Genomic DNA, 17,289 nt, shown 5'->3' on the forward strand with positions numbered 1-17,289 from the left:
TTTGTGACCTCATGGAAATGGTATGTGGATTCTCTGCAAAGCAGACACTCCCAATGTAATTGTGGTTTACATAGGTGAATGCAATATTCTCTACTATGAATCTGTATTTCTCATACCTGTGAGAATGAAATATTCTCATCTTTTCAAAGGTGTGTCCCCTAAAGAATTTTAGGCTACTGTCACATGCAGCATGTTATATATAGCATCATGTCATCATTTTGCAGCCAACTAACCTGCAGTACAGGGGTATATATTTTACCTACTTGCTAAATTGGGCGAAAATCAATGCAGATTTTTTTTTCTACTTTCCAACATTAGGATGAGCAATCCAACTGAACCCCAAAGCTTAGGATCTCTATGGGAGTAACAGTTAAAGGGTCCCTGTTACAGGTGTTTGTGCACTAACCCAAAAGTTCTCCAAACTCTAGATGCTGATGTAGTATAGTGGTCCCTCAAGTTACAATATTAATCGGTTCCGGGACGACCATTGTATGTTGAAATCATTGTATGTTGAGACCAGAACTCTATGGAAACCTGGTAATTGGTTCTAAAGGCACCAAAATGTCATCCAAAAATAGGAAAAAGTGAGAGTTAAAGAAAAATAAGTAGATAACTAATACAGATAAAACAAGTCCTTACATATAAAAGAAAGAAAGATCTGCTGGGAGCTGTAAATCACTGTCTATGTCAGTGTTTCCCAAGCAGGGAGCCTCTAGCTGTTGCAAAACTACAACTCCCAGAATGCCCGGAAAGCCAAAGGCTGTCCGGGCATGCTGGGAGTTGTAGTTTTGCAACAGCTGGGGGCACCCTGGTTGGGAAACGCTGGTCTATTTAGAGGACAGGATCTTCTTCAGGGTCCTGTACAGTACAGGTAATGTCCTAAAAAAGTAACATGGAGTCGCACTTACCTGGTGTCCAGAGGAGCAGCGCTGATACAGGTAAAGTGTACAGAACATGTAATACCTCTCTGTACTGTAGGGGGGCGCTACCAGACACCAGTCAGTGCATACGCTTCAGTAATACAGGGGTTTTACTAGTAAAATGCCCATTCTGATTGGTCGGTTCTTCCAGCCATTGACACGTTTCACAGATCTGGACTGTCTGTATATTGTTTGTTGAGTCTGGTTTCAACTTACAATGGTCTAGAAAAGACCATTGTATGATGAAACTATTGTATGTTGAGGCCATTGTAAGTTGAGGGATCACTATACTGTAATACTCAACTAGGCTGGTATAGAGAGAATACAGTACTTACGGTATGTCTGACCAGCAAACATACATTTCACTATCAAAGATTGAGTGACAAGGATTCTTCCAAACTGCATTGACTTTTCAGCTGATGTATTGTGTAGGTGGAGGTGGTTTACAGTCCTCTGGAATGTCCCGTATATGGTATGTTTTGAGACACAGACTATTCAAAGGGGTTTTACCATGATCCACTTTCCACAGCAAACTTAATATTTTGTTAGGTGGAAGAAAATTACATTTTTGCCTCTGAAAAATAACACAGACATGACCTTATTTCTTTATTTCTGCCGTTTTTTTATCCTCTCCCCTATTCATATGAAAATCTGTGTATTGTAGGTGGAGCTTCTGTCACATGTCACACTTTATATTCCAGCACTCAGTAGTGCAGATGCTAATTCCTGTGCTACGTAGTAAAGGCACTGCCCATTAAAAGATTATTTTCTTTACAATTGGGAACTTATATCTTTTCTCCAACTTCTAATACAGCGCACAGTGTGGAATATGGAATACGGTATACTGCCCAATCTGTCAGGCAGATGTTGCTCTCAGTGTCCGTCTTGGGCCCACTACTCGGGACTCACTATATTATATTGTTATGACATTGTTGTTGTTCTAGAATTTTCTATGTTACTGTTTCTTTAAGTCTGTTAGCAGAGAAGGTGCAGAGTGGATCAGGTGACCTGTCTGCCCCAGTGGTCTTCCGAATTGCCCTGTATATAGTGTACGGGAGGGGGAGCTGCACAGACTACAGCTAGCAGAGCTCCTGTTCACAGTTGAGCTTCTGAGGTACAGTGTGGAGAAGTCAGAGAGAAGTGTGAGGTGATCTGAGGAGACCTCAACTAATCAGAAATTTAATCCTGCAACCACGCATCTTCTAAGGAAATTCCCCTACGCTCGGGTGAACATCAAAGCCTGGCGGTAAGCACTAAACCCTTGGGAAGAAAAGCAGTAGTCTTCAGTCAGTCAGTCTGCAGCACCAAAGTCAGCATGGGTTGCAATTCATCAGTCACCATACGGCAGAGCACAAACAACTACAAGTCCCAGCAAGGCAATAGGCTTCCAAAGTTTACTCTGCACCTCCCTTTGCACCAATCTATGCTGTAAATGAATTACCATCTATCTTGCCTCAGTAAAGACAGTTATCTGTAACCTTTTATCAGAGTATTTATTGCCCCGTGCCTGGCCCAGAAGAAGCTGTCTCAAAACTCAGACAGTGTATAGGCTAATGGTGCCATGGCGTCACAAAAAGGTTAAATTTATGTTATCCACCCAATAGACACCACACTAATATAGTGCATGATATCCTTCCCACTCTTAGTATTACAGACTATAATATAGAAGCTATAGCAGTACATAATGTATATTTACCGCAGTACATAATGTATATTTAATGTATATTTACCGCATAAAGTTCACTTACATACTGATGTATGATGAAGACTTCATCATACATTCAGCCAGACAAGAAGACTTCATCATACATCAGTTTGTAAGTGAACTTCATGCAATGTAGCAGCTGTATATACTGCAGTCTATTTGCTGCATATTCACTGTGTGAGGAGACTGAGCATGCCTGACCATAAGAGAAAATTGCAGGACGAATCCCATAGCAAAAAGAAAAAAAACATCCAGTCTATATTGGTAGGGCTGCCTTTAAAAACTATTGATTTATAATGCTTACTTTAATTTGCAAATATGTTTAACTCCACATAATGCATCCTTTAGACCTATTTCTCTTCATGGTAAAAACCCCTTTGTAAATCTGGAGAAAGGCACTGAAGGAGTGTTAAATGTCATGGTCATGGCATGTCATGGAAAAGCAATGGCTCTGACCACCGTGTCGGATGATGTGGTAAAGCAAATACACACACACTCTCTGCTCCAGAGGCCTTCTGACAAATTTCTTTCTTGATAGAAATCATGTGGCATAACTACAATCTAATGTACGGCCCACAAAGTAATGCTCTTTGGTTCAGGCTAGTCATTTTCTGCAGCTCAAAGCTTCTTACTTATACCTGCTATTTTCACTGCTGCTCCAGCAGACATTTTTCTCAGCACACATAGCCGCCATCCCTTTACCCCAGCACAGCTTCAATTCAGCATTACACCATTTTAAACCTGGAAAACCCACCTGTTTTACACAAGCATAAGGTCTTGGCCCCAAATGGTTACATACTCTTCACACATGCAACAGCACCTACCTACAGAAAACCCAGTATGTCTTAACAGCAGCCTGGCATACAAGGCCACAATTCCCTGGTACCATGTTACCTAACTGCATGGAAAGTGTTAATGGACATGTATAGGAAATGCAGTGAAACCTATTTGAAATGACCACCCAAAACTTTTAAGTAGAGGGAGGGGGGGTGTTCTTTAACCCCTTAAGGACCCAGCCATTTTACACCTTAGGACCCGGCCATTTTTTGAACATCTGACCACTGTCACTTTAAACATTAATAACTCTGGAATGATTTTACTTATCATTCTGATTCCGAGATTGTTTTTTCGTGACATATTCTACTTTAACTTAGTGGTAACATTTTGTGGTAACTTGCATCCTTTCTTGGTGAAAAATCCGAAAATTTGATGAAAAATTAGAAAATTTAGCATTTTTCTAACTTTGAAGCTTTCTGCTTGTAAGGAAAATGGATATTCCAAATATTTATTTTATTTTATTCACATATACAATATGTCTTCTTTATGTTTGCATCATAAAATTGATGAGTTTTTACTTTTGGAAGATATCAGAGGGCTTCAAAGTTCAGCAGCAATTTTCCAATTTTTCTCAAAATTTTCAAACTCACTATTTTTCAGGGACCAGTTCAGGTTTGAAGTGGATTTGAAGGGTCTTCATATTAGAAATACCCCACAAATGACCCCATTATAAAAACTGCCCCCCCCCAAAGTATTCAAAATGACATTCAGTCAGCATTTTAACCCTTTAGGTGTTTCACAGGAATAGCAGCAAAGTGAAGGAGAAAATTCACAATCTTAATTTTTTACACTCGCATTTTCTTGTAGACCCAATTTTTGAATTTTTACAAGGGGTAAAAGGAGAAAATGTATACTTATATTTGTAGCCCGATTTCTCTCGAGTAAGCACATACCTCATATGTCTATGTAAAGTGTTCGGCGAGCGCAGTAGAGGGCTAAGAAGCGAAGGAACGACAAGGGGATTTTGGAGAGTACGTTTTTCAGAAATGGTTTTTGGGGGGCATGTTGCATTTGGGAAGACCCTATGGTGCTAGAACAGCAAATAAAAACACATGCCATACCATTTTGAAAACTAGACCCCTTGAGGAACGTAACAAGGAATAAAGTGAGCCTTAATACCCCACAGGTGTTTCACGACTTTTGCATATGTAAAAAAAAAAAAAAATGTTTCACTAAAATGTGTGTTTCCCCCCAAATTTCACATTTTTCCAAGGGTTAATAGCAGAAAACACCCCCCAAAATTTGTAACCCCATCTCTTCTGAGTATGGAGGTACCCCATAAGTTGACCTGAAGTGCACTACGGGCGAACTACAATGCTCAGAAGAGAAGGAGTCATATTTGGCTTTTTGAGAGCAAATTTTGCTCGGGGGGCATGTCGCATTTAGGAAGCCTCTATGGTGCCAGGACAGCAAAATGACACCCACATGGCATACCATTTTGGAAACTAGACCCCTTGAGGAACTTAACAAGGGGTACAGCGAGCATTTACCCCCCACTGGTGTCTGTCAGATCTTTGGAATAGTGGGCTGTACAACATTTTTTATTTGCACAGCCCATTGTTCCAAAGATCTGTGAGACACCAGTGGGGTTTAAATTCTCACTGCACCCCTCATTACACTCCGTGAGGGGTGTAGTTTCCGAAATGGGGTCACATGTGTTTTTTTTTTTTTTTTTTGCGTTTGTCAAAACCGCTGTAACAATCAGCCACCCCTGTGCAAATCACCTCAAATGTACATGGTGCACTCTCCCTTCTGGGCCTTGTTGTGCACCCCCAGAGCACTTTACGCCCACATATGGGGTATCTCCGTAGTCAGGAGAAACTGCATTACAAATTTTGGGGGGCTTTTTTTCCCTTTTACCTCTTGTCAAAATGAAAAGTATAGGGCAACACCAGCATGTTAGTGTAAATTTTTTTTTTTTTTACACCAACATGCTGATGTAGACCCCAACTTCCCCTTTTCATAAGGGGTGAAAGGAGAAAAAGCCCCCTAAAATTTGTTAGGCAATTTCTCCCAAGTACGGCGATACCCCATATGTGACCCTAAACTGTTGCCTTGAAATACGAAAGGGCTCCGAAGTGAGAGCGCCATGCGCATTTGAGGCCTGAATTAGGGATTTGCATAGGGGTGGACATAGGGGTATTCTACGCCAGCGATTCCCAAACAGGGTGCCTCCAGATGTTGCAAAACTCCCAGCATGCTTGGACAGTCAACGGCTGTCCGGCAATACTGGGAGTTGTTGTTTTGCAACAGCTGGAGGCTCCATTTTGGAAACAGTGGCGTACCAGACGTTTTTCATTTTTATTGGGGAGGGGGGCTGTGTAGGGGTATGTGTATATGTAGTGTTTTTTATTTTGTGTTAGTGTAGTGTAGTGTTTTTAGGATACAGTCACACGGGCAGGGGATTACAGAGAGTCTCCCGCAGCCTGATACTCACTGTAAGCCCCCTGCCCATGTGAATGTACCCTGTACATTCACAGGGGGGGGGACCTCCAGCTGGTGCAAAACTATAACTCCCAGCATACACAGTCTATCAGTGCATGCTGGCAGTTATAGTTTTGCAACAGCTGGAGGCACACGGGTTGGGAAACACTGAGTTAGGAAACAGACAATGTTTCCCAACCAGTGTGGCTCCAGTTGTTGCAAAACCACAACTCCCAGCATGCCCAGGCAGCCGAAGGGCATATTGGGAGTAGTGGTTACGTAACAGCTGGAGGAGAACAGTTTGGGGACCACTGTGTAGTGGTGTCCAAGCTGCAGCCCTCCAGATGTTGCAAAACTACAACTCCCAGTATGCCAAAACTGTCCAGGCATGCTTGGAGTTGTAGTTCTGCAACATCTGAAGGGCCAGATGTTACAGAACTACAACTCCCAGCATGCCTGGACAGTAAGGGCATGCTGAGGATGTGTAGTTTTGCAACATCTGGAAGGGCACAGTGGTCTTCAAACTGTGGACCTCCAGATGTTGCAAAACTGCAACTCCCAGCATGCCCAGATGCCAAGGGCTATCTGGGCATGCTGGGAGTTGTAGTTTACAGGGTCCCATTACAGCAATGCATGTCGCTTTACGGCGACGTGCATTGCTGTAAAGGGCCCGACCGCGGCTGAAGATCTACTCACCTGTCGCCGCTGCCGCCGTCTCCGTCGCCGGGATCCAGGTCTTCAGGGACAAGGTAAGTACCGGGGCTGGTCCCCAGCACTCGCCCGTCCCCCGCCGCATCCTCCGGTCTTCCTCCCGTCCTCTCCGGACTTCAAGGGGCCGGGCAGGACGGGAGGAAGTAACCGCCCCCCCCTGCGATTGGTCGGTTAACTAACCGACGGATCGCAGGGTATAGGAGGAGGTGGCAGGCGATTTCCCTTGCGATTTGCGGCGATCGCCGACATGGGGGGCCTACATGGCCCCCCTCGGCGTTTGCCCTGGATGCCTGCTGAAGCATTTCAGCAGGCATCCGCTACCGATCTCTGCCCGCCGCGCGGCAGAGACCGGAGAAACACCAGGACGTACTAGTACGTCCTGGGTCCTTAAAGCCCAGGGTGCCAGGACATTCTAGTACGTCCTGGGTCCTTAAGGGGTTAAAAAAAAAAAGCAAAATAAGGGCACGTTCACACGGGGGCGCATCCGCAGCGTATGTGACGCTTCGGATGTGCTGTCAACACACATAGAGTTAAGGCAGAGCGAGCTCCCTGCTGCTGCCATAGCTCTATGTGTCGGCTAGCATCTGCGGATTTCCCACCGGCAGTCACAAGCCGACACACAGAGCTATGGCAGCAGCCGGGAGCTTTCTCTGCCTTAACTCTGTGTGTCGGCAGCGCATCTGCAACGTCAAATACGCTGCGGATGCGGTCTTGTGTGAACGTACCCTAAAGGTGGAAATAAAAATCTGTCACAGAAAATCTAGTCTGGGTAAGGGGGGTGGTCCTCTCAAAGAAGTACTCTATACATATGAAGAAAATACAATGACGCCTCAAGGCTGTTTATGGACTGAACAATGAAAGGAAGCTATTTCCCATAGGTGGCAGTAAGGAGCAAGCTTTTTTCCTTTTGGATGAGAACTACTTTGGATATTTGTTTCCCATGCAGCATTGCATGGCTTATAAGATGCCACATGCCAATTTGGCAGTCTCCTCAAGGAGACATACTTTCCCTTCAGTCCCATGTATGGACAGTCAATTTTAATCACTCAAAATATAAGTTGCATTGTTTATCATTGATCCATTTGTGCTTTAACATTGATCACTTATTTTTAATTATTTAGGAAATATAAAAGTTACAACAAAATCTGAGATGTGTAAGCCATTAAAATATTGGGCCTGATTTATCAATCAGCCTGAAACCCTAATTGTCTGTTTTTTCCCATAGCAACCAATCACAGCTCAACTTTCACTTTACAAGAGCTCGTTAAGATTGGAAAACTGAGCTGTGATTGGCTGCTGTGTGAAATACCAGACAATTATAGTTTCAGGCTGATTGATGAATCTCCCCCATTATCTTGCAACATCAGCAGTATTTCTGAGAGACAAGGAGTAAGTAGAGGAGACCTGAAGAGTGTGGGATTGTTTTTTTTCATTGCAGTGAGATAATGCCACGAGATTGGGTGTACGTGTTTATCTAGATCAGGCCCCTGGAAAATATGGCGAGTATGTACAGTATATTCCCAATATGTTTGTGCATGTGCTTTTACCAGGAACACTACATCCACACCGCACCATTTATGACTTCATGCATTTTTCATCACACTGGAATGCTCCAAGTAGGAAAAGTTGATATGAGACATGCCAGAGATATGATTCTTACCGTACCTTGGAGAACCGGCACACCTGCCCATTCCCAGCTATTAATAACTTCTATTTACATTATAATGCTGAGAATGAATCATGTCAGCGGAGAGCTCTGGCTTATGGACACAGGTATCAACTGGGAAATAACAACAAAAACTAATTGCTTGACTGAAAATGCAGACTAAAAATAGTAACACTGCACAGCTATTGCTCAACATTTTCCAAAGAGAGTAACTATAGTACAAGCTAGTTCTCTATGGATGATGACGGGCACAATGACTGTACTAAATGATGACTATAATTGTAACGTGAAAGCATTTCCCGCACTACTTATGCACAAATATGTTTTGTCGAAATGATTTTTCCTAAAATGTGAAATAAACAAAATAAATCATTAAGGAATGAAAAAAAAAAAATTGGGGGGGAAATGACTATGCTCAAATAATCTTCATTACATGTAGATACTATATGTGTTCTGTGTAGGCAGAAGTCAAGTAGTACTCTTCACTCAGCAAGTGTATGCTGGTAAACACTGTATGCAAATGGGCCTTAAAGGGGTACTCCGCCCCCGGGCATCTTATTCCCAATCCAAAGGATAGGGCATAAGATGTCTGATTGCGGGGATCCCGCCGCTGGGACCCCCGTGATCTCGGCTGCGGCACCCCAGACATTTGGTGTGTGAAGTTTGCTCTGTGCCGGATGACTGGCGATGCGGGGCGGAGGCTTGTGACGTCATTGTCACGCCCTGCTCGGGATGTCACGGCCATGCCCCCTCAATGCAAGTCTATGGGAGGGGGCATGATGGCCAACACGCCCCCTCCCATAGACTTGCATTGAGGGGGCATGGCCGTGACATCACGAGCGGGGGACGGCTGTGATGTCACATCCTCCGGCGCTGCACCCGTTGCTCTAAACGAATGCCAGGTGCAGCAGGGAAATCGCAGGGATCCACAGTGTCGGGACCCCCGCGATCAGGCATCTTATCCCCTATCCTTCACATAGGAAATAAGATGTCTAGGGGCAGAGTACCCCTTTAAACTGGAATACCTATTGCGGTAAAAAAAAAAAACATGTTAACTGATGTTATTTCTCTGTTTTCTTGTCTTATTTTAGTTTTCTTTCACTAAAGCACAACTGTGATCTGTTTCTACAGTTTAGCAAAATCTAAGGCGAAGCTACAAAGGAAGCAGGCTTATCATCCTCATTTTTTAGTTTGAAAAGCCAGGACAGACAGCTTTCTTTATGGACACATTGATAGGAAATTAAATATAAAAAATATTAGAAATACAGTATATAAATATTACTGCTGCAAGCTTTATTGCTGTCAGTCAGATCCCTGCTCCTGTACAGCGAGCGGTGATGCATACAGTACTGTATGCCTCACCACACACTTAACTTTTGTTGGGCTGGGTGCATAGTGCCTAGGCTAGTGAGTGTACAGTAGTAACTGCTCACCTACAGGCTACTATACACATTCTCAGATCCAGTTAAGTGAGTGTACAGTAGTGGTTGTAGCATCAACTGTATATGCCATGCAGCCACAGTCTTGTTGGCAGTGGCTATATCTGTATGTCTACTTTGTTAGGCAACTTAATCCCTGACTGCTGGGAAGACGGCCTCACATACAGTCAGCCAAAGGAGCTTCATTAAAGGGATATACTGTATGCAAAACACAAAATAACTTTTGTTTAATAGTCAACAAAAATTCATCTTGGTGAGTGTCTTAGCCTGTGTAAGGGACTGGAGTGCTGGGGCCCATTATGGATGAGACCAAGACTGGTCAACAATGATGCCTGTTCTAAGGATGGAGCATCAATGTTTGATTCATGGGAAACCCCTTTAAAGGGGTACTCCGGTGCTTAAACATCTTATCCCCTATCCAAAGGATAGGGGATAAGATGCCTGATCGCAGGAGTCCCGCAGCTGGGGACTCCCGGGATCATGCATGCGGCACCCCGTTTGTAATCAGTGCCCGGAGCGTGTTCGCTCCGGGTCTGTTTATGGTCGACCGCAGGGCGGGCAGCGTGTGACGTCACGCTCCGCCCCTCAATGCAAGCCTACGGGAGGGGGCGTGATAGCTATCACGCCCCCTCCCGTCGGCTTGCATTGAGGGGCGGAGCGTGACATCACACGGGGGCGGAGGCGTGACGTCAAACGCCGCCGGCCCTGCGGTCGCCGGTAATCAGTCCCGGAGCGAACACGCGGCGTGCATGATCCCGCAATCAGGGACTCCCGCAATCAGGTGGATAGGGGATAAGATGTATAAGCACCGGAGTACCCCTTTAAATGAGGAGTACTAAATACTAAAGTGATCCATTTATACATGTACAAAACAAGCCCAGCATGAGATTACTGATACATAGCAGAAAGAAAGGCCTTGGCTTGTGCAGCCTATTTTTTTCTTCTACCGATTATCCGGAGGTATGGTTTTTGGTGCCCCCACCCCATTATGTAATGTTGGCATTTAGTGCTTTTGCTTATGTTTTGCTCAGTTTTCCAAGGACATTATTTGACTCAAGGGGATCTATTACATTCTACGACTGATATTGCTGTAAAAGTGATTTTTTATTTGCTTATTATAACACTTTTTTGGGGGATTTGACATGAGATCTAAAAAAAAAAAAGCAATTCTGCAATTGGTAATTTTTGTGATTTACTGCATACATTATGCAAAATAAATAAGGTTATGCTTTAATAATATGGTCATTTAGCTTGAAACTAGTTAAGATTTTTATCAATGTGTGTGTATGGTACACTGCAATACTAAGGTATGTACTGCATACTAATATGTTGCAGTGTGCTCTCATTTTGCAGTTCTCCTATAACACCCTTCCTTAGGACATATGTTTGGAGCTTTTCCTGGCATATATGCTGAATATGGATCAGTAATGTGATGGAAATGGGGGCTAAAAAGGCAATAAATGTCAATTGGGCCCAATAATAATACTCATCATCATAATTACAATAATAACAATAAAGGGCAATAAAGGGGCATCTAATGTCAAATGGACACAAAAAAGCCGCTGGATTTCATGGCCCTTGCCATTTAATGATCTGATAGCATATGTCAGAAAGTAAGTCCTGAATCCTATGGTCATTTGCAGTGTTTTTTCCCCCTTGAGTGCCCCTATTTAACCATTTATAGCTTAGAGACATTAACTGACCTGGGAAGTTTGCCCACCCTAGAATGGTTAAGGGTTCACAGGGGTACCTCCAGAGGAAATCATTCTTGCAACATATCCTTTAGCTCCCATTATCTAAGCATTGCTAGATATAAAGATGTTTTTGTCACCCCACCACCCAAAAAAGAAATATATGTATATATATATATATATATATATATCTGAAAGAAAACATAGGTGTGAGAATTCTTTTTAAAATGTATAATAACACTGCATGCTACCGTAAATAATGCTACCCCCCCAACCCCCTGACCCTCGGGTCACAACCCCACCACCACCACTGGTCACACATAGCTAAGGCCAGCCATGATTACAGATCATTACCATGCACGAGTCATGCGCTATTTATAACTTTCCATCATGTCTCAAAGGTGTTATGAAGTAATTGCGCTTGTCTTAACATGAGTGCATAGGTGTAAGACAAGTATCACACACTCACTGATGCAAATTATAAGTGGCTTAGATTTGGCCTCATACATCTTACCCTAATAGAGCCTGGCATGAATGCTCAAGGAAATCTCTTCCTGAGCCAATGGGCTATTTTTTCTCTCTCCTGTGTTGACTTTTGCATTAGAGAAATGGCTGTAAATCATGCATGATCAGCTCTTATTTAATGGCTGCATAAGTAACTAATTCAGAAAAACACATTTTGTTTCAACCTTACACCACATCTGTCCCTGTCATTTACTGCATCCACCTAGAAGCCGAACCTTATTACTTAGTGTTTAATGATCTCTTGTGTTACCATCTAGAGTGGACAAAGAAATGTCTTAAAGGGACCTTCCAGTTATCCATAAAAATATCACATTAAGGGTAGGGTCACACGTAGCGCATCTGCAGCAGAAAATACCCCAGTGGAACGTTATGACTTCAAAAAGTAGCAACATAATACGCGAGCAGAATTTGTGCTGTGGAAAACCCTCTATGGATGTGCTACGTGTTACTCTACCCTAAATGCTTAAAAAGGGGTACTCCGAGAAAGTCAAGTTTTACCCTATCCACAGCATAGGGTATAAGTGTCTGATTACAGGGGGTTCGACAACTGGAACCCCCACGATCTCCTATACATGGGTCAGCATCTTCCATCCTTGGAGCCCTCCGACCCCCACCTTCCGAGACAAGTGGGAGTGACTGAGACACTTAGACCACTGCCTAAGGTGAGGCATTTATCTTGCCTTATAGACAGGGCACATCCTATATCCATCCATTTAATTTGACTCTCTTTCCTATTGTGAGAACAGCTTTCCCTGTTTGTAGAAGCCTTTGCCAGTGAATGACTACTAAGACATTTCAGCAAATACAGTAAAGCCAAAAAGAAACAATGCTTCTAATCCTAAAGGTAAAGTGGTTATGAGAACAATATTTCAATCAGATTCACAAGAATCATAATCTCAAATGGAGAAGAAGCAGAATTCCTTCCTAGATGGAAACCAAGGAGTTTCTACTGAACTACAAAGAAATGAACTCTTTGTGCAGGTAATCCTTACATAAAAGACTTCTGACGACGGTAGAAACAACAAGATTGTCTTTGAAATGATGAATAAGTGGTTTCAGGATATTATCCAGAACAATCTCTTACAGGTGCAATCGATACTGTGGAAATCATATTAATGACTGATAAAAATCTAGAATTACAAGTGAACTTGTACTCTTTACAGTGGCTTCTGATGTGCAGAAATAGGAAGTGTTAATACAATGTATCAAGGGCACTTTAACCATTTAACATATGTTTTTATTTGTAATGATTATTTGGCTTTATGCATATACATTAATTTGTAAATAGTTAACATACTATATTTATAAATATATAAGATACAATATAAACATATAATAATATATAATAATATATAAGTATATACGGTATATATATTTAGAATATATACATATATAAATATATATGTATATGTTTTATATATATATATATATATATATATATATATATAAATTATATATATATATATATATATATATATATATATATACACTAATTTATATAATAAAAAAATATGTATAATATAAATACACCATATGAATATAATAATTTATACAGAAAGCTACAGAATAGTAAAATAATATTTTATGCATTAGTTATACACAATACCTGAACATATAGGGGAAGAATTTATTAAGGGTTGTTTAGGTTAACAATTTTTTTTATATCTTTAATTTGTGTGATGGTAATGGGTATGTGCACCAAATTTTTTAAGTGGCTGCATGGTATGTGATAATATGGTGTTAGTAATTTATTTATTTTTTTAAGGACCCTTCAGTGCACTATTTTGTATGGTTTTTCCTCTGCAACTTTTTAATCCATTACAAATGCTCTCCATAGTTAGTCTTGTAAGGTCTGGGCTTGTGCAGATTTGCGTAAAATTGAGGGATTAGCGACAAATTGTGCGTCTTTTCACCAAAAGCCACACATGATTAATTCATGACCACTGCAGAAAAATCTATTTGTTTTGGTACACCTACACAGTCGGAAAAAAAGTTGCAAAAAAGTAAGGCTGGGTTCACATATGTCCGTCACCCTGCATAGGTGATCTCAGCTTAGATCTCCACACAACTGATGCCACAACTGATGCAAAGTTGTCATCAGTTTTATGGCATCTGGCGGCCATTATTTCTGCAGCAATCTACGTTCCCCCGTCCGGTGCCCTCTGGCGTGTCCCACCATTCGACGTCAAAATTGAGATGATGGATAACTGTGAACTGTCTCATTCAAATGAATAGGATCAGTTCTAGCATCAGTTTCCCTCCGGTGCAAGCTGGAGGGAAACTATGCTGGACGCCTGATATATGTCAACCCAGCTTTACTGCAACAAATTTAGAGCAAAAATATAGTCTACATACGATGATTAATTCTTCACATTGTATTTGTTTTATAAAGGGGTTTCCCCAAGATTATATTGTATCATCTATACACTGTTTAAGTTATATGTATCAATCGGTGGGTGTTTGACTGCAGGGACTCCCAACAATCACAAGGCTGCTGTTCCTTGTCTCTGTGTGAACGGAGCAGGAACCCAATGGGGGGCATTTATCATTGGCTTTACACCACTTCAATGTTCAATATGTCCCTGCAAATTTTGTGCAATTGCTTTTTTTTGCGCAATTTTTTGTGCAATTTTCGGTAGAACATCTTTCAAAGTTGTCTTCTATTTGGTGCACCATACCCCACTTTTTGCAGTGGAGCTGTATTTATTATTTGCGCAAATTAAATTTAGAGAGTTTTTTTTCGTGCAAACTTATACCACCTAACAGAGTATGTACAAAAGTGTCTATGCTATAGCACAAAGCTTAAACCAATCTCTGCAGACCACTGGCTTCTATAATTGTGAGCAACTGAGCAAATAATACACCAAGCAAACAGGGGCAAAATCTATTCTACCTTACACCAACATTAATGCATAACTATATTTCTCAGTCCCATAGTGAGTATATGGAGCAGCAACATTCATGCTCAACCACTGCTACATTCACATGGGGACACAGGAAACCCAATCTCTTATTCACTGGGGTTCCTTGTCTGCCTCTGTGGCCTATTCACGCACTATGGGGGAGATTTATCAAGACCTGTACAGAGGAAAAGTTGCCCATAGCAACCAATCAGATCACTTCTTTCACTTTCCAGAGGCCTTGTTAAAAATGAAAGAAGCGATCTGATTGGTTGCTATGGGCAACTGGGCAACTTTTCCTCTGGACAGGTTTTGATAAATCTCCCTCAATGGGACTGTTAAAGATAACCAAGTGCTATAAATGCTCCACCACTGCTCCATTTACACAGGGGACAAGGGATCCCTAATTTCATGATTAGCAGGGGTTAACAGGCAGACCCCCATTGATCAGATACTCATTTCCTATCCTGTAAATAGACGATATAGATAGGTGTTTATTTTTTGGATAAGCTCTTCAATAGGGGAGATAGCGGAGTCTGCTGCAGTTCTATTTCCTTTTATCATTTAAACAGTTAATGCCAGTTATTACAAGGTATAGGCATTTTTGTATTTTCATATTTCTTAGAGCTGTGCAATATGCTGTTACTTTGTTATCCCTCCTGGCCATGTAAGGATAAATTGACAACTAGGCGTTACATTCCCTTTGTCAGTGGAGTGTGTCCGTTCACAGTCTGGTACTATTAGCACTGGATGATCAGTATCGATTATACAAGGACACACCAAATTGGCAATGGTATTGGTAAAACCCAGCTGTCCACGTAGATTCACAGGAAGAATAAGAGATGAATTCTACAGTGCAGATTTCTGAGGAAAGTTTCTCCAGAATTGTTATTTTAGGGGAATTCCTTTCATATGCCTGCCTAAATCTATGCCTTATGGGTAGCGTCACATGTAACGTATTTGTTACAGGGTTTCTCTGAGGAAAATGCACAGGACATACAGAAGCATGTCAGCTGTTGTGTTGGATCTGTTGCAGAAATGTTGAAGATTGTCCTCACTGACTTTAAGGACTGCAATAAATTCAGAGGTGTTGCAGATTTAGCTTCAGATATGCAGCAAAAATCGGCAAGTGAGCATATAAAATCCATTTGACTTCATAAACTTTAAATATTAGCTTATTAATCCCCAAATCTGAAGTGGAAATTGTTGCTGTGGAAAATCTGCAGCATTTCTGCAGCATCTGACAATACCCATAAGCATATTATTGCTTATCCATTAAAGGGGTTATTCAGCAGGAGGGACCTTTGTCCATTGCACAGTACAGACACATTTTTGTGTGTTCCCGTAGTGACTCCAGTGTCCCGCTCCCGTCTCTAGCCAAAATACTCTTCATGTCAGAAATGGAGACCCCCAGGCCTGGAGTGACATCGGGGGCCCAGAGTGTCACACTGCCTCTCAGCCAATCACTGATGTCTCACCTCGGCCAGTGATTTGCTGAGGGGCAGCATGACACTCTGGGCCCTGACATTACTCCGGGCCCCGGCGTCACAATTTAGGACATGAAGAGGATCGGACTGGGACCGAAGTTGGACACCAGAGTCACCACCGGAATGCAGGAGGTAAGTAAAACTTTATATATATATTTATATATATATATATATATATATATATATATATATATATACTGTGCAATGGCCAATGTTCCCACTGGATAACCCCTTTAAGTCTGAGTGATTATTTAATAATGACATCTGGTAATTACAATATATGTTCATAAAAGAACATAGTTGATCTTTTAAAGCATTAAATATTAAAATAATGATTTAAAACAGCCAAACAAAACAATATTTATAAATAAATAATTAGAATAACAAATAATAACAATATGGAACACTAAGGGTAAATATTGAAAACGATTAGAACACTACACACAATTATTATATTACGATGTGACATTGTGATCTTTTATCTTTGCTCTTCCTTTCGTGTCAGACCAGTTCCCAGATTCTCTTGCATGTTCCTCAACATGTGTGGCCAGGATAAAATATGAATGGAGAAACTATGTGTGGTAGAGTAAAAGCTTGTCCTCCCCATGCAAATGTGATCTTCAAAGACACTTCAATAAAGAGAGCTCTGACATATTTTACCACAAAATAAAGATTCAAGAGCCTTGGAGTAGTTGCATGAGACTTCTGAATACTTCAAAGCTTCTGGGAACTAGATGACATTGTAAAACTCATTACCTGGCATAAAGATGTCAAAACCTCATCATTACATGGTGAGTAATGTGCAGGGAATGGCGGGAGTTTTTGATCAGTAAGAAAAGTTTCCTTCATGAGTATTGCTGATCTAGATGAAAGAGGCCTTTGATTTTTGGTGACTGATACAGTGCATGTAAACCACAGTCATGACATCATACATGAGGTAGCGTGATTGTCTGCGTCAAAGGGCAACGTTCACATAACAAGAAA

General features: G+C 41.6%; 1 long non-coding RNA gene across 2 annotated transcripts in view; it reads left to right on the forward strand.

Annotated features, from left to right (window-relative positions):
• Positions 1-17,289, forward strand: part of LOC130308236 (uncharacterized) — an 80,346-nt gene that overhangs the window by 20,049 nt on the left and 43,008 nt on the right. The window contains exon 1 of one of the 2 annotated variants that reach the window (XR_008857237.1): positions 8,251-8,370. The exons of the other annotated variant lie outside the window; for it this stretch is intronic. This is a non-coding gene — a long non-coding RNA (uncharacterized LOC130308236). Of the gene's footprint in view, positions 1-8,250; positions 8,371-17,289 lie in introns of those variants that run through there. 2 annotated transcript variants of the gene reach the window in all.

Source organism: Hyla sarda, chromosome 1 (assembly GCF_029499605.1).
Source record: "Hyla sarda isolate aHylSar1 chromosome 1, aHylSar1.hap1, whole genome shotgun sequence".
Taxonomy (NCBI): Eukaryota; Metazoa; Chordata; class Amphibia; order Anura; family Hylidae; genus Hyla; species Hyla sarda.